This window comes from Eurosta solidaginis, chromosome 4 (genome assembly GCF_040869045.1).
Source record: "Eurosta solidaginis isolate ZX-2024a chromosome 4, ASM4086904v1, whole genome shotgun sequence".
Taxonomy (NCBI): domain Eukaryota; kingdom Metazoa; phylum Arthropoda; class Insecta; order Diptera; family Tephritidae; genus Eurosta; species Eurosta solidaginis.
In genome coordinates this window covers 58,030,510-58,047,381 of record NC_090322.1, presented here as the reverse complement: position 1 = coordinate 58,047,381, position 16,872 = coordinate 58,030,510, and the positions used below count along the sequence as shown (strand labels likewise).

The 16,872-nt window shown below is 36.2% G+C and overlaps 1 protein-coding gene across 1 annotated transcript in view; it reads right to left on the bottom strand.

The window, feature by feature from the left end:
* Flo2 (flotillin-2) overlaps positions 1-16,872 on the bottom strand; it is a 305,802-nt gene that overhangs the window by 287,436 nt on the left and 1,494 nt on the right. The gene's annotated exons all lie outside the window — the stretch shown is intronic.

The window sequence follows — 16,872 nt, the reverse complement described above, 5'->3', positions numbered from 1 at the left end:
TTCTTAGGTTATGTGATAGAAAATAGCACAATTAAGCTATGTTTAGGAAAGACAAAGGCAGTAGAGGATTTTCCGGTACCAACTTCAAAGAAAAGTCTTCAGCGCTTTTTAGGGTTAACGTCGTATTTGAGAAGGTTTATTGAAGGTTACGCGATTATAGCAAAGCCGCTATCTGAGCTTCTCCGCCAAGACAATAGGTTTCAGATCGGAGACGAGGAGCTAGCCGCATTCCAGCAACTTAAAGTAGCTTTGGTTACGGCCCCAGTTTTAATTTTATATATACCTTAAGGCAGTCACTGAGGTCCACACAGATGCAAGTATGTACGGCTATGGCGCGGTTTTATTGCAAAGAGACGTCGACGATAGAGAATTTCATCCTGTGCAATATATTAGCAGGAAAACTAAACCATTTGAGGAAACACTCCACTCGTATGAGTTGGAAGTTTTAGCAATAATTGAGGCACTAAAAAATGGAGGGTTTACCTGATAGGCATCAAATTTAAAATCGTAACCGACTGCAATGCATTCACGATGACGTTAAAAAAGCGTGATGTACCGTTAAGAGTTTCACGCTGGGCTTTGTATTTGCAGGATTTTGATTACACAATCGAACACCGTAGCGGAACAAAAATCAGACATGTAGACGCGCTCAGTAGAATGTCGTGCTTGCTATTGGAGCATACATTAAGTCATCGGTTGAAGTTAGCTCAGATGGACGATGATTGGATTAAGGCAGTTAGGAAAGTACTAGAAACAGGTACTTACGAAGATTATTACCTATACAATGACATTTTATTCAAAGATCCAGTTAAGACGTTAGTGGTTATTCCATCTCAGATGGAGGACGCAATTATACGAACCGCGCATAACCAGGGACATTTTTCTAACAAAAAAAAACTAAAGAAGCAATCGAGAAAAATTATTACATGCCACAGTTGTCAAAGAAGGTAGCAAAGTTTGTTAGATCGTGCGTGGAATGTATTGTCTCGGAAGCGAAGGCGGGGAAAAAAGAGGGATTTCTGACTCCGATCCATAAGGAGGACCAACCATTGGGTATTTATCATGTAGACCACTTAGGGCCAATGGAAACGACAAACAAGCAATACAATTAACTATTTGTTGTAATCGATGCGTTCTCAAAGTTCACATGGCTTTATCCGACGAAGAACACGGGCGCAGAATCGGTGATCAAGATACTAAAAGGGCAGTCGTCGGTTTTCGGCAATCCGAAACGTATTATTTCTGACAGGGGTACCGCGTTTACGTCAAATTCCTTCAGGGAATATTGCGTAAGCGAAGATATGCAACTTTTAAACATAGCCACAGGTGTCCCTAGAGGTAAAGGTCAAGTCGAGAGGATTCATAGCGTTATTTTGCCAATGCTAACTAAACTCTGCGTCGACGATCCAAAGTCCTGGTACAAACATGTGGATAGAGTACAGCGCGCTATAAATAATACTCCTCCCAGAACCACAAAATTCTCACCCTTTAGAATCCTAACGGGGTTAGAAATGAGGGTTGCGGATGTACCAGAACTTAGGGAAATGTTAGAAGAACTTAGAGTCGAAGAGATAGATAGTGAACGTTATGAAGTCCGACAGACGGCAAAAGAGAACATCGGGAAGATTCAAGAAGAAAACAAGAGAAATTTTAACGCTAAACGAAAACGGGAAATAGAGTATAAACTAGGCCAACTGGTAGCTATCAAGCGTACCCAGTTCGGCGCAGGGTTAAAACTGAAACCAAAATACTTAGGACCATATAGAGTTACCAAGAAATTGAATCACGGAAGATACGAAGTGGAGAAGGTAGGAGACCACGAGGGTCCAAGACGTAGTACAACGGTAGCGGAGTACATGAAACATTCGACCCATCGTTCGAGGCGAACTAATCTCAGGATGGCCGGATGTGGGAGCCTTAAAGTAATTAAGACATTTTACAACACTGTATGTCATAAAGCGATTGCAGGCGGACAACGGACTAATAGCAGAAACATGAATAAATAAGATAAAATGCAAACAAGCAACAAAGGGATAACGGAACTTTTAAAATAGCGAATAGACAAATTTCAAAGTCATAGTTTGCGCTTGAGGACAGTTCATATGAAGTTGAGTAGTGAATCGGACGCGCCACGGCAAGTAAAAATAACTTCTTTTTTGTATATGCCAAAGCATAAGTGCAAACTAAAAATGTTTAACTAAATAAATAAATTTGAACTAAAACATGTGTAAATGTGAACTAAACGTGTCTATGTAACATAAAATAGTAGCGTACAACGCAAAACAATACGAATTTGAAATGTTAATTGTAAAACCGAAATAAACGAAATACAAACAATTTGACGTAATTTTAAAGAAAAGAGCGTGTTAATCCTTTTTGAACCACACATATATATAAAAATCAAATTCTCTGTGTGTGTGTGTTCGCTATGGAAACGTATTTCCCACACATTAATCATCACCAAATTTTGGTTATGTGTTCCTTCGATCAACGGGAAGGTTTTAGGCTAAAAATAATTTCAATATATAAAAGGGGGCGTGGCACCTCCCATACAAATGGAATATATTATACTGCATATATCTGGATGTCGTAATGGTAGGATAATTAAAATTGGTAAGGAGCTATGTGACGTTAAGTCCTTAAACCTCCAGTAAAATGTGGAATGGGGAAAAACTATGGCTGCCTTACAAACTTAAGTTATTTTAACACCTAAAGTTTGACTGCATTGTTGAGTTTAGCTGTTATGCCTTTTGGACGTTTAGTAATCTGCCGCTCTTAAAAAATTGTTTAGCTTCAGTCTATCTACATCTTCTATAAAAATCAAACTCTGTGTGTGTGTTTCCTATGAAAACGTGTTTGCTATACTTCGATCATCACCAAATTTTGGCTCGAGGTTCCTTGGTTCAAGACGAAAGTTTTTCATATTTCAGAATTAAGAATTTTAAATTTAAATGTTTTTGTTTTTTGGCTATGCGAAAGAACTATCTTAGCTCCCAAAAGTGATCATGTTAACAAAATCAATGATCGCTTCCAAAATCAATTTCCTGGTGAAGTGACGAAATATAAAACGATCGACACAGTTACAGATGAAGATAAAATTGTGAATTGTCCAAATGAATTTCTATACGCCTTAGAACCAAAAGGAATGCCTGCGCATATATCAACTTTGAAAATTGGCTCACCAGTCATGCTTCTTCGGAATGTAATCAAAGCAACAATCATCAGCGGTAAAAGCAATACAATAATATAAAATAAGATACAAGAATAAAATATTTTAACAGAAAATTTCACCAAATATGCGTACAAAATTCAATTCAATTTACAGAACAATAAATTAAATTATCAACATACGAAACAGAAAAAATAACGCAACATCCATTCGATCTCGGGCGTTACAACGTGCGTCTGGTAAAGCTAGTAAAATATATAAATAAGTTCTAAACAGATACCTCTGGTTAGCTTATAGTTATAGCTGGCCCATTGTGGCACATTTCCTCCTTTACATATGCAAAAATTGAGCCATTACAATTCAACTCAACTTCAGTGGTCACAATCTACGCTAAACACAGCCAATGAAGTGCTTGTTCAGACATTCCATATTGAGGAAATGTTCAAAACCTTCTTTCCTCTCCTGCTCTACAGCTTCGCCAGAAGTCCGTGGTTGAGATTCCCATGCGTTTGCCGTGTAATCCCGTCTGATAGTGCCCCGGTAATATCTCGATCAGTGGACATAAGCAGGGAGGATTGGTATTGTTAAGGAATCTGGTTCGGTTCTACTTTATGCGAGGCCAAGCTTGTCGAGACACCTCACAAGATGGTTCTAGTGGCTTTCTCGCTAAATTTAGACATGAGGAAGTGTTTGCACGTTGCTAGAGTAGGAGCCATGTGGCTTAACAGAATTACATCGGTCTGTTCAATGGCTTTCCTTCATAGTTCATTAGCAACACAGTTCCCAGGTACACCGCTGTGACCCGGCACTCACATCACCATTGTGTTGAACCGAAAGGCTAGTTCATTTAACCACTGTCTGCATTCTATTGAGAAAATGCTCCTGCCTTGAAGAGCTTTGATCGCTACTTGACTGTCAGAGTAAATTGCAACGGACGTGAGATTCTTAGACAGTAGCTATCGGCCAGCCTCCTTTATGACTATTAGTTCTGCCTAAAAGACGCGCCAATGGCCCGGTACCCTAATGCTTAAGGTGAGCGAAATATCTCTTGAGTAAATACCAATGCCTACATTTGTCATACAGTTTAGAGCCATCCGTTAATACTGCTGTGGATTCTGGATATGGATTGGAGATATCATGCCATTTGTGCCACTCTGTCCTCTGACAGAGAATTTGTGGTATAGAGGTTTTGCGGGACTGTTTCCAGATTGGTGACAAGGCCAAATCAAATGTCGCTCCAAGGCAGGCCTACATTCAGTTGCTTTAAAGGCATAGCCGACTGTTATGGCCTTTCTAGATCTATCCTCGACATGCCGTTTAATCTGGTGTATAGAATAATTAAGAAGTCCCGAAGAAGATTTAACGATAAGCTGTACGAGCTCTACGTATACATCAACATAGTCCAGCAAATTAAAACGCAGGGGCTGCGCTGGTTAGGCCATGTTATGCGAATGAAAGATGACGCTCTGGCCAAGAAAGTGTTTCTATCGGAACACGCCTATGAAAACAGAGGTAGAGAGCAGCCCCCACTCTTTCGTCTTTATTTGTCGCTGAACAAGCAGAGCAGAGTAGCAACATCGGGTGAGGCTATTGTTTATTTGCGCATTTGCGAAAAGGTATTTTGCAAACAAACGCTCATGCGCAGAATGTTTTCATGGTTTAATGTTAATAATATATTTGTTTAAATTTTTGCTCAGAATCAAGTAATAAAGTAGTAATTATATGGCATATTTACGATTTACTTTTTGTTTGTTAAACATGCGTGCATACGTCCTACCTCATTGATTTTTCATCAACAACTAAACCACTACCAATAAGATGATTTTAGTTTTACTCACACAGCGACAGTTTTGATTTTGGGGACCCCTGGTATAAATCAGACGTCGGCAAAATGAAAATGCAGATGTGTTAGTGAGAGCGCGATGGTCGCTCATATCCATAGGTGGGCACCACTACATTTACACGATTACGAAATTGAGAAAGTGTTAGTATACACGAAAGCGTGGCTAGCACGAATGCAAAATCAAATATTTATTTAGTTTGATTCCAGCGATTGTACAATAAGCACGTATCACACACAGTCTTGGTACAGTATTTGGTCGTACAATACGAAAGTATTGTACGTACTTATGAATGCAAAATGTTTCAGATTGAATTGGAAGTAGAGTTTTTTTTTTTGTTTTAAATAGCGCCAATAAGCTACAATGCTTAGTTTGCGGGAAAATTATAAACTTCATTTGCAAGCAAAGCTTAAGTCGACATTTCGTTTTACTCCACAGGAGCGTAAATAATCTTACCCCTGTGCTATACACGTTTATACGGATGGTTCTAAATTAATAGAAGGGATTGGATCTGCTCTTTACTGAGTTGGTCCAAAAATAAATAGATCCTACGGGTTGCCTGATTACTACAGCGTGTTTCAGGCGGAACTTATAGCAGTGAAGAAAGCAGAAGAAATTCCTTAGGAATCGTTATATGAAGCGATATGAAACATGAGCCTAATCGGACCACAAATACGATTTTTTGAAATATATTATATTTCAAGTTTCAAGCTTGTACCTTATCGGAAAGTTACTTAAATTTTAATTACAAAATTCGTTCACATCGGCCTGTCAAGTCAAGCTAAATAAAACAGTTTAAAAATACTAAAACTACCATATTTTACTTCTGAAAAATGCAAAACAATTAAAAACACTTTTTCGGGGACAACATTGAAAATTCTTCATTCATATGTACGTATTTTTCGACCGTTCTCTGTGGTAATATTGCGTGCGACACCTCCTTATTGTACGGACGTCGAAAGCAAACTAAATGTGTTTGGTCGTTGATTTTGACGAAGTAGTCATTTTTCGTTCGCTCGTTGTATACGTATATGGCCGCTTAGCAGGTGCTAAGCTCATGCCCACCCTTGCTCATATCACTTGATGTAGCGTTTTGCGTTGTTCATTCGCTTATTAGCAAGCAACAAGACAAAATCGTACGTTGTGATTTTTTTTTTTGATTTTGCCAATTCTACGCAGTAAAATAAAGGTTTATGTTTATCCAGGTACAGCTTTGGCACGATAAATACCCCTAATACATATTTTTGTTTACAAAATATGTAATCCTAATATACATATGGACAACATTCGTCAACATTCCGTACGACGCAAACAATCGATGTTACTGCGCCAAATGCTCAGAGACGATTAAACTAAAGAGAATAAGAATACGTGTGAATTGAGTGCGAACAATTGCTTCACTATTTGCCGACGTCTCGTTTAAAAAATTTTTTGGCATTGCTAGTGGTGTCAGGTTTAAACTAAAATGTTAGCGTTATAATCAACTTGTTTAAAATCTTTTTGATGGCCTGCACTGCTTCTATAATAAAGATGAAGATTTTTAGTAAATTATTTTTCGCAAACATCCAACTCTGGCGATATAAGATTTTCGACTGGTGTCAATTGCCTATACCAATTCGCGGACGACTGTTAAGACGAATATTCTCTCGCTAACGCGTGACCCAAGTTATCGAAGCCTGAACACAGACAGGGTTCCTTTTGAGAAAACGCCAGCAAATCACCCTGAAATTTCGAAACCCATTCCCGACCCTGACTTATTAGATGACGACTTCCTCAAATTCCACGATTCCAGCTCGACAAGAATCCTTGAAATTTAGTGGAACGTATTGACAGACCCACTATCAGCAGAAAGGACGAGAACCCGCAGGATGACTATCGCTAATAATGATTGTTGCGAAAAAGTTGTTACAGGAGATTTGAAATTGGAAAAAGACGCCAAGCCGGGGCTCTCTGAAAATGGAGTTTATTTTATGAAAACCTAACCCACATCAAAAAAATTAAAATATCTGGGCGGGCGCAGTAATCGCTCAATAAACTCATCCAGCTACATGAGTTTTCAGATAATTCGAAAAAAGCACTTTGCGCCTGTGTTTATTTATTTTCATCCCATTTGCTAGCTGCTAAAAACAAGTTAGTACCTCTTCGAACCGTAAGTCTCGCACCATGAGAAGTCTTACCCTCCAAACATACGAAACAGCTTCGAAGTAAGCTGAATCTACCACCTCACGAACTCATTCTTCGGTACGATTTATCAATATAGCCTGGTTAGAAAAACCACTCTTCACCTGGAAAACATACGTCCTCAACAGGACATCGGAAATTCTCAAATATGGTGACAATGCTAGTCGAAGCTCTGGATCGGATAACCGTTTTCGAGTAGTTGACCTCAATACCACAAACTGAATACTAACCCGAAGTTTTGCCAAACTGTGCGTGTAACCCCACCTCTGTCATGTCCTCCAGCCATCTGCCAAACATGAGCTACGCTCACCAAACAACCATTTCATAGATATATGTTATCTCTTATCTCGTATTTACAGGACCCGAAAAACACCAAAGGAACAGGGTGTCGCTTATGTGTTCAACGACACACGCTTAGACAGTGCGCAATAGATTGATATTGAAAATGAGCGAAATCGGACGATAACCACGCGCACTTTTTCGATATGGAAAAATTAAAAAAATTAGATAGTTACAAATCTAATACCGCTAAGCTAATGAAATTTGATAGGTATATTGGTTTTATGACGCAAAACATCAACTCAAAAAAATTATGGAATATGGGCGTGGCACCACCCACATTTAGGCCCGGTTCTTCATTACAATTTCAACTCACTTTGTCTGTTAAACTACGCTTAAACTTGTTCTGCAGTTTTTCTGTCTACTTAAACTGAAGTTTAAGCTGAGCTTTGCGGCCGATCTGGCAGGGTTAAACTCTAGTTAACCCATCGGTGATTTGCGTTCGTTCGAAATGGCGTCGAATATACCCACACAAGCATTTGTTATTTATTATTTGAGTTATTACGAAACAATGGCTCAACTTAACTGAAAATAAAAGTTGAAAAAATGATAGTTCCCATTTTGTGGTTCTTTAACTGGACTCAAGTGTAAGATTCCAATACTACAGTATTTTCACGAAAATAAAATAAAGTATATATGTGACCCGGCCTATGACTAAAAGAAAATGTTTCCACTTTTTTCTGGTTTCGATAGTTTTTGAGACGCTCTTTCACGTGGTGAAAACTAGAAAGTCCTAACTGGCCTCATCTCCAGCCTTACGTTTTCTTGATTTTTTTATTGCAGTTGAAGTCGCAAGTTTCTGCAGTTCTTTCTTTTTTGGATCTTGATTTGAAGGTTTAGGTTTTGACGATGAAGCCTTTGGTTCCTTCGATGCCACTTTGGTGGCATTTTCGATGGAAATGGAGCCAATATATCCGCATTCGTGGGGTCTGAAACCAAGCTTCTGAGATTCTGATAAATGTACCACTAACGCTGCAGAGATAAACGGACTGGTTGAATAATTTCGGGCATGGTGCCATCAACTGGGATTAATGACAGTTGAAATGAATCAACATCTTTACTGTCAGCAAATTTTTTGGTTTTCAAAGAGTTTTTGCCCATTATAAAATAGTGGAATTGTGTAATACCTTTAAGTGGCTTGTAGAATTGTTTAAAATAACAATCCCATTCTTACCAAAGGACTTTTTTCGACGAAACAGCTGTATTATGGCCACCTGGTGACGATTGTATGACGCACTGCAGCAACTCTTCATATGTATCAATATTAGTGATAGCATACCTGGCCTTGAAAATACCGAAAACCCGATCTGGGGCAAACTTAGTATGCCCCGCCAATAGGAAATTTAATAAAATGGTAGTGTTGAGTCCTCGAACCAGCCGCCATTACAGATATGATATCACAACATTATTCTTATTTTGTCCAACACAAATATCGCAGAAAAGTACAATTGTTTGGACATTTTTGCAATACGTTTCCAAATGATAATGTAGGATGCTGACAACGGTGTTTGGACCTTTGCCAATCAATCATGTTCCTCATCTATCCTGTAATTATACTGTCGAAAAAAAAATAATCAAGATACTTTGATACGATAAAATCCCAACCTGTATTTTTCCTTTTTCGTCTGTAATTCCAAAGACTGCGCACTTTTTCGTTGCTTTGAAGTAGGCTGTACCTGGTTGTTGAGGGAGACACTGGATAATGGACCGTTTGCGCAAAATCGAATGATAAGACCTTTTCAGTATCATCAGTATTGTCACACCATTCTTGGTAGTATGCACGTTGATTTCGAGCTTTTTTGTAAGTGATCAAGAAAAATATGAAGTTTTTCTTCACGTTCAAGTTCAGGAACGTTTTTGGCTTGCGTAATTGATATTGAGTTCACTGTTGAAGAAAACGACAATTTTAATTACAATAGATACAACTTTGAAAAAAGTAAACAATGGCGTACTTACTACGACAGTAATCACAGAGATCATCTACTGGTTTCATAACTGTCACATATGGTATGTATTTGGCCCATATGCGTCGGAAGGAACGAATACTCATTTTAAGTTCATCATTACCGAGTGAATAAATGTATTTACGATATACTGAAGCCTTTGTCTCATTAGATGGCAGCTTCATGACGAGATAATCTTTGAATTTGGGTAAACGTCCTGGCAGTGGAAGAGCCAATAGATCGACTGTATACTCAATAAATTTAACAGCTTTTTGGATGTCAGATGGTTGAAACGCTCTCGTATGTGTAGATGGTTTATTTGCTAACCCATGTACCCGTGTTATGGCACCATGTGTATGAAAATGTCGAAGTGAATTTTGAAAACGTTTTCTTCCACACGCATGCACAAAAAGGAAAAATGAACGGCAAACAGGTAAGTGATAAAAATTGAACATCAATTTATGCCTTTCAACATCTTTGCCTTTTTGCCTTCCATGTTTCCTCCATTTCGTCATTTCTGTGTAAGCATCTCTAAGTTTGTCCGTGCACATCATTGCTGATTCGATATGCTCAGTATAACCGAATCAAGTTCATGTTTTGATAATTCTTGATAGTTATTTCTTGCAGTTTCTATCATCTTTCGCGGTATAATTTTTTGGAATTTATTATTACAGCAATCTTGCGAAATAAATATATTTACCAATTCCTTTTCTTCGTTATCTGTAATACACAAGTCCACTGTAAAAATATTTTCATCCACTTCCATTTGACCTTCGGCTTGAAAAAATGCTTGTAGTTCGTCCTCGTAATTGATACCAACATCATGGAAACAATCATCATTCTATTCGTTTTCACAGAAATATGTTTGAAAAACCTCGCTAAATTCTTTTTCGACAGACATTATTCACAAGCGACACACGTCTGAGCACTCACACGATTTTTTTTCGGTCAGAAACTGGTTTGTGCTTTGCATTGAAAAAAACCATCGCTCTTTATATGCACACACGAACTTATCTCATTTATGCTCTTTTGCCTTTTCTGGTTGCCTTTTGGGCACGACTGTTCATAATGCAAAAGAAAAACTACTAAGAAACTGAAGAAATGCATTGTTTATCTTTAACAGCTGTTTCTCGCAATTTCTTTTTTGAGTCACAAGCCACCTTTTTACAGGCCGGGTCACATATATAATTTATTTTTGATAAATTACTCATTACTGCTATCAATTAGGTGTTTATTTCTCACAATAAATAGCTATTGGATTTGGTGCCACCAACTTTGAGATTTTTTTCAACTTCACCTCAACTTGATATCCAATCTAGCATATCAACTGGAGAAACGTATTGAATATTTATTTGAGAAATGTATATTTCTCAAAGGTTGGATCATAATATGAAAATGCTAATGACGTTGGAGATCAACTCGGGAACTATAAATTTTACAAAATTTCTCAAAGGTTGGAATGATTGGAGAATGAAGTTGGATATCAACTTGAGAACTATCTGGTTTAAGAATAACTAGATAATGATGTTGTATATCACCTCCGGAACTAGATATATATTTCGCTGGAGAAATATCTTTTAAATGTTTGATGGGTAAGCAAAATCCAGCTGTTGTCGTATCTACAAATTATTTAGATAATAAAAAAACCAACGTTGTCGTACAAAAAAGCCTACCCCGGCGGCCTCAAACGGTGGCTGAAAAACTGCTAAGTAGTTTAACTGTAGTTTAAATTTGACTAGAGTTTAAGCAAACTTAGTTTAAGCTTAGCTTAACCAACTACTGAAAAACCGGGCCTTAGAAGACGAAAATTTGGAAGTTTAAGAATCTGTGATTCAAAAGCCGTTAAAGATTTGAATTTGGCAGAGACACTATCCTTGCCAAATTATATAGACTGAGTGAAGATAATTAAAATGGGTTAAAGACCACGCCCACTTTTCCTCAAGGTCTAACCTTAACAAGGTTTGAAATAACTCAATGGTATTTAAGTACATTTGATTGATATTCTACCTCAGTCGTGGTATGGTTGGTATGGTTGAGCTAAGAACAAAACTTAAACAAATTTTGAAAATGGGTGTGACCCGCCTTTTTTTACTCTTTCCAAAATACCTTTAATGCCATAAGTCGATCTCCAAATCCGAATGAAATTTGGCATACAAATTTTTTTGATAGCTACAACTGTTAAACTGCATTTTTACCAGCTCAAGTTTATTAGTGGTAACCTCTATATCCTTTTTGCTTCTTTTGAACGAAAATGAGTTCAGAATAGAATCATATCATATATATTATTTCTAATTGCTGTTTTTACGTACGGGTCCCTTTTTCGATCTTATTTGGAATCCAAATCTATTAATAAAGCTTTGGTTGTAAAGATGGAGATTCGGGATATTAGCGAGCTTTGGGCATTATTGGTGGTAATACTTTTGTTTCGCTAGATTTTATTAAAATAATTTGTTAAAAATAAACGATTGTGAGCAGACAAAGAAATCTATTTGTACTATGGCACTTTTTGCCGTCTTCAGTGAGTTTTGCAGCTCCGGCTCACGCTCAATTCTCACGGGAATGCTCTGGATCATTGAGAGACTTGAGAAGCAGATGTCGTGAAATTTTCGCACACGTGAAATGTGATAGGCAGATCTCGCCGCTGTTTTTCATTTAACTCATACGGCGAAAGGCTAAGCAGCGACATCTATTTTTGAAAAAGTAGGTTTATTAAAGGCAGCGTTGCCAAACTAAATAGAAGTAATTAACAAATTATCTGGTTCACAAATTGAACCAGAGTTCTATCTGGATTTATCTGGCTCAAATCGTTGTTGTTGCATTTACATGCAAAATTATTAATCTGGCTCAGGATTTTGCCACCGGATGATAGCTATTGTGAATATTTGATTAAAACTAACACTGCATTACCGGCAGTTGCTAACATTCGCCAGATGGCGGCGCACATTGGGGATTAAGCACTAATTTCATTCAAAACCACTTACAGGTTCGAAAAATCAATCAATGTTTACACAAAAGTTTTCGTAATTGAATTCTCAAGAGACTCACATCGCTTGATTCTTCAAATTAATTTATTTATTAAATAATTTGTTGCAAAATAGCCTATTCTTTGCAGAACTTTATATTATAATACGTATTTATGTATCACTTTCATACATACAATTTTTGCTCAATACTAAGAAAATGATATACACTTTAAGAGATGTGGGTATTGCTGATCTGAAATTTGATATTGATTTGCAAAATTAATTTGTTTAAACAATTTTTTAAAGAACATTTTGCAAAATTGTTTTTTTTTCTAAATAAGTGCCAAATTTGGGCTTTACAGAAAAAAGGCCCGAAATGATAGTTTCGTTTATTAAAATAAAATTACTTATAAACAAATTATTAAATAAATAGTTCTGCAATTTTTATAAATCAATCAATTAACATCCATACGAAAGTAAATAATAATATAAGTACAAAATATCATAGTCTAAGAAGGTGTAGGATTTGCTGAATTTAAATTGCCTTTAAAATTCGTAAAATTTAATTATTTAAACAAATGAGTACCTATACCGCGATGTGAGTCTCTTCAGAATTCAATTACAAAAATTTCTGTACAAAAATGATTAAAATCGGTTAATATTTGTGATATGTAGGTGGTTTTGAAAAGTTCGTCCCAATGTGCGGCGCAAGCGCATGTAAGTTCTTATTTTTTATTGAAAGATGTTTGATTGATATAACAGCTGATTTCTTTTGATATGAGACTTTTGTATTTTGTTGCGCGAGATGCGCACGGGTCCGGCTAGTATGTATTATTGCACAACCTTATAACAACAGCGTTTCAAGTGCATAGCTGAGTATGTTTTTTCGGTTTCAACGGCACTTAGATTTCTTACTTGTTTTACTTATTATTTCCAATAGACTATCTGTCAAAAAAGCTGCAACTAATTATAAGGAGCTACTTAATTTCGACTATCAATGCGCTTCAATATTTTAAAATTTTGTTTTGATATCGGTCGTAATTCAGTGAGTAGGTACTGTACATGCAAATATGTTTTTGTGTTTTATAGAACGCGGCGCTTGTCTTATCACATATTTCAAACCATCTGTGACAAAAAGCGCAAAACTCTTATTTGCACATAAGTATGTATGTATATAGATATTCAAGTACTACAGTTATACTTGAGCACTTAGTTGATTTAAAGATTATAAGAGCACATTAAATGCAATCGAGCTTTTATAGCTTTCGGTTTGTCAAAGTTATGTATCAAAGGCGTAGCTTGTTTTCGCCCTAGGGCGGGTACGAAAATATGTAGGACATGAAAACTTGTTTTTCATTAAGATCTGATTCTCACACGAGCATGTAGGTGTCCACGTTCGGCATAGCTTTGATTGTCATTCGCACATCAGAAGTAATATTTAATCCCATGTACAACAGTTTTCACGTAGAGTTTATTCACTGGTAAACACTTTTGTAAGAGAGGTAATGTCAATATTGGGAAGACTAGAGCTATACTATTGGTAAACCGTTCCTAGCCTCCTGGTGGTGTTTACACCAATGCTTTATTTACCTCAAGGCGCCGAAAGTGTGGTTAGAGCTTAGATCAGCACTTGTAAACACGGTTGCCACAGCCTGTTTTCATTTGGGACCAAAATTCTTCGCAAAAAAGGACAAAATTAAAAAAAAAAAGTACCAAAATTTGTTTTCATTTATTGGTATACAAACAATGTAATAATGAACAACTTAAAAGGTACAAAACAACACGGCGTTACAAACAAATAAAAAGTGCTTCACTTAAAATTGATGATAATTATTATTCTTTATCACATATAGTCATATTTTTCAGTATTATACACATACATATATATGTATGTGTATATATTTAAAAACTTAAAACATATATGTTTATAATATACTAGCTTTACCAGGCGCACGTTGTAACGCCAGAGATCGAATGGATGTTGCGTTATTTTTTCTGTTTTGTTTGTTGATAATTTAATTTATTGTTCTGTAAATTGAATTGAATTTTGTACGCATATTTGGTGAAATTTTCTGTTAAAACATTTTATTCTTGTATCTTATTTTATATTATTGTATTGCTTTTACCGCTGATGATTGTTGCTTTGATTACATTCCGAAGAAGCATGACTGTTGAGCCAATTTTCAAAGTTGATATATGCGCAGGCATTTCTTTTGGTTCTAAGGAGTATAGAAATTCATTTGGATAATTCACAATTTTATCTTCATCTGTAACTGTGTCGATCGATTTACATTTCGTCACTTCACCAGGAAATTGATTTTGAAAGCGATCATTGATTTTGTTAACATGATCATTTTTGGGAGCTAAGATAGTTCTTTCGCATAGCCAAAAAACAAAAACATTTAAATTTAAAATTCTTAATTCTGAAATATGAAAAACTTTCGTCTTGAACCAAGGAACCTCGACCCAAAATTTGGTGATGATCGAAGTATAGCAAACACGTTTTCATAGGGAACACACACACAGAATTAGATTTTTATAGAAGATGTAGATAGACTGAAGCTAAACAATTTTTTTAAGAGCGGCAGATTACTAAACGTCCAAAAGCATAACATCTAAACTCGACAATGCAAACAAACTTTAGGTGTTAAAATAACTTAAGTTTGTACGGCAGCCATAGTTTTTCCCCATTCCACATTTTACTGGAGGTTTAAGGACTTAACGCCACATAGCTCCTTACCAATTTTAATTATCCTACCATTACGACATCCAGATATATGCAGTATAATATATTCCATTTGGATGGGAGGTGCCACGCCCCTTTTTCCCAATTCCATATTTTCTTGGTGGTGTTAAGGATTGACCTCAAAAACCTCCTTACTGAATTTCAATGTTCTGGCATGTATACCTTCAAAGTTATGCAGTACCAAAGATTCCATTTGAATGGGAGTGTAGTATAATTGACTGGTTCACTTGACTTCGGGTTTATGACTGTTTTATTAAAGTTCTTTCCAATTACATATCCATGTACAGAGGTGTATTTTAAAGTACTTAAAACTAAACATTATATCATAACATCTCCCCTTCCTAGTATTGCTTAGATTTATCAAGCTTATATAAATGCATGTTTCAAATCTTTTTATGAAATGTTTATAAAAATACAGTGTATACTTATTTAATAAAATTAATTTCACTTTTTGTATTCAAGTCTATTAGGGGGCATTATTTTCCTACCACTTCTTGATCTCAATGCGTTATTTACATTTTCTGTTTCAGTATTATTCTCATTATTGTTTTCGGTACTTTTCTCTTTACCTTTCTCTTCTGTTTCACACATCATTTCATTAGCGTCTTCTTTCTTTTCTTCTCCTGCGTTTTCATTTACTTCTGGTGGAATCAAGATATGTTGCCTATTTCTTCTATAAGTAGAGCCATGCCCATCCTTTATAATATAGGATCTAGGTTCCTTACAATTTTCAATAACTGTTGCTGGAAGCCACAGAGAGTTAGGGTTTTTCTTGAAATATATATTTTTACCTACTTCAATTGGGTTGAGACGTTTTGAATTTCTATTATATAGTTCTGCTGATTTTTTATTTTTCTTTATTATAGACTTTTGGTAGTTATCAGCATTTGAAATTTTTGATTCTAGATTTTTTGAAACCGACGGCACTTTTGTCCTTAACTTCCTAGACATTAAGAGTTCAGCTGGACTAGGAGCATTATTTTTTGGAGCTGTACGATAATAAGCAAAGCTGTGTAGTAATCAACACCTAATTCTTGACATTTTTTGAAAATATTTTTTATTGTTTGTATTGATCTTTCCGCAAGACCGTTGGATCTAGGCATATAGGGACTTGAGGTATGATGTTCAATGCACCACTCGTTGCAAAATTTTGCAAAATCGTTCGAACTGAATGGGGGACCATTATCGGAAATCATAATGGCAGGAATTCCATGTCTCGCAAATATACTTTTTAGCTTTGTAACTACTAGCGTATTAGTGCATCCCGAACTGAGCCACTCTATTTCAATGTATTTCGAATAATAATCGACTACCAAAAGAAAGTACTTTTTATTAAATTCAAATAAATCAATTCCTACTTTGTACCACGGGATTGAATAGACTTCATGACTAAGCAAATTTTCTTTTGGGTTTGCGTTTCTGTATTTGATACAAGTTTCACAACTTGAAACGACATTGTATATATCATTATTGATATTTGGCCAGAATACTGTATCTTTTGCTAGATTTTGACAACTTTGAATGCCAGTGTGACCTTCATGTAAACGTTTTAATATTTTAGACCTAAGGGTTTTTGGAATTAGAATTCTCCTGTTTTTCAATATAAGCCCATCTATTAAATTAATTTCGTCTTTCATATTGAAATATGGCGCAACGATCTGATCACATGACTGACAATTCACTGATATAT